The following is a 2,080-nucleotide window of genomic DNA, read 5'->3' as shown; positions in this document are numbered from 1 at the left end:
ATTGCACACTCAAACTCATTGTTACTTAGCCATTATACTAGCAAACACTGAGTAAACTTAGTGGCATCCTAAAAGTGGCAGTTGGACTTCCATTAGTGTCCCACTAGTGCAAAGCTATTTACAGCACCTCTGCATTGCACACTCAAACTCATTGTTACTAAGTCATTATACTAGCAAACACTGAGTAAACTTAGTGGCATCCGAAAAGTGGCAGTTAGACTTCCATTAGTGTCCCACTAGTGCAAAGCTATTTGCAGCACCTCTGCATTGAACACTCAAACTCATTGTTACTAAGCCATTATACTAGCAAACACTGAGTAAACTTAGTGGCATCCGAAAAGTGGGAGTTAGACTTCCATTAGTCCAAAATTATCCCCGGCACTCCAAGAAGAAAGAAAACAATGTCTGGGTATCTTTGATGTTTTTTATTGTGTAATAGTCTTATCTCAACGTTTCGGTCACACCTTGACCTTTATCAAGAGAATATATCAGACTATAAAGAAAACATAAAAACAAAATTAATACATAACACAAGAGATAATTACCAGGAGACACAGCTCCGGTCACTTATATACAATGTACAAAAAAGAACATGTAACACGCATTACAGTTGCAGGGTGAAAAAAGTACAAACATATGGGGTAATAGCATATATATACCCAGGGAGACGATTAGGACATCATCCGAAGAAATTTGTGTGCAAACTGAAAGTTTATCATGCGTATGTATGAAGAGACGAACAAATGCACATACCTATGAGGCAGAGGAGTCAATATATGAACACTACTCGAAAAGGAGCGATACGAGTCACCACTCAAAAGGAGAGAATGATTGGTGCGTGTGAGCACTAGGTGAAAAAACAGGATAATCGTATTAAAAATCATGCAGTGAATCATGACATGTACACGACTATTGAGTGATTTGTGGGTACCTGTGACTAAACGATTGAAAGTCGGGGTCAGCCAGTCAAAGTCTTAAGGAAATCATGTAATGGTATATTACCAGGGTAGAAGATCACATGTCAAAGCTAGATATAAGTAAAAGAAGAGTGAAATGTAAAAGAAGAGAAAAGATTGTGGAAGGGGAGAGGGGAGGAGGGAGGGGAAGAGGGGGGGGAAAAAGTTCTCAGGGTAAGGAGAGATGTATAAGATATGTATAAGAAAAGGTACCTGTCCAATAGAGATAAAGAGTTTCAGTGGCTACCGTATAGGTACAGCGCCAATCTCATCCGGGAGGAGACAGCCTAATAGAGGAAGATGGAGTGAACATATCAGTAAGTGGAGAAACGTGTATGTAAGGATAATTATACTATGTTCACTACCTGTCAACCGGCGTGGGAAGGTGTACAAGATATAATATGTATCCGGAAACCAGTGAAACTGATCTGGAATTGGCACAAGTTATCCAGTGGGTAATGCAAGTCTCCTATACTTGCTTTAAAACATATAGCCCATAATGGCGCAGGTTAATATTCTATAAGAGAGAAAAAAATCTCTTTGAATAAGCAGTTCCACAAAATATGCAGCATAAGGTGAGGTAAAACCTCCATAGGAAATGACTCGCGCTTACTCACAATCTATAAACAGCCGTGAGGAGGAATTGTATAGGAGTCCTTGTTAAAGGTGGTAGTGGGATAGCAGGAGTTATCCTGATTGCCAATATCAGTGTCCTATATTCGTTGCGGACTTATGACATAAGAAACAAAGGTTAATGCAATGGTATGCCAACAATTTCTCAACCATAAGCAAAAATGGGTGAATCAAATAACAGTACCTCTGAAATGAAACAGCCTGTGTGAAGACAATGCCCTGTGCAGTAGGTTATTCCCAAGGGGGTTGCTTGGAAATGGAACGGTCAAAAAGACCCATGAGGAGCAAAGGGAACCTATAGTTGTAGAGACATAGATTATGGGTGAGCGAAATGAGGAAGTCATGTTAGGGAAGCCCGATGTATGGGGTGATACAGACCTGTGTCCAGTGGAGAAAGTGGCTGGCTGCTGCGCTGGTCTGTGCACTAACGCCGGCCTAAATGCAGGGTTAAATGAGAAGATCAGCTGCAGGTGAAGCTGACTTCCTCCTTT

The 2,080-nt window shown here is 40.8% G+C and overlaps 1 long non-coding RNA gene across 2 annotated transcripts; it reads right to left on the bottom strand.

Moving 5' to 3' along the window:
• Window positions 1-687: 687 nt before the first annotated feature.
• On the bottom strand, window positions 688-1,700 carry LOC142249304 (uncharacterized). 2 transcript variants are annotated; one of them, XR_012725028.1, is made up of 4 exons: window positions 1,322-1,700; window positions 1,170-1,243; window positions 932-1,027; window positions 688-847 (listed from the first exon to the last, which is right to left on the bottom strand). It is a non-coding gene; the product is annotated as an uncharacterized LOC142249304 (long non-coding RNA). The 2 variants fall into 2 exon arrangements; XR_012725027.1 differs by having other exon boundaries at window positions 688-1,027.
• Between the last annotated feature and the right edge of the window lie 380 nt (window positions 1,701-2,080).

Source organism: Anomaloglossus baeobatrachus, chromosome 8, assembly GCF_048569485.1.
Source record: "Anomaloglossus baeobatrachus isolate aAnoBae1 chromosome 8, aAnoBae1.hap1, whole genome shotgun sequence".
NCBI classification, from domain to species: Eukaryota; Metazoa; Chordata; class Amphibia; order Anura; family Aromobatidae; genus Anomaloglossus; species Anomaloglossus baeobatrachus.
Note: the sequence above shows the minus strand (reverse complement) of the source record. Positions and strands in the feature narration are given on the sequence as shown.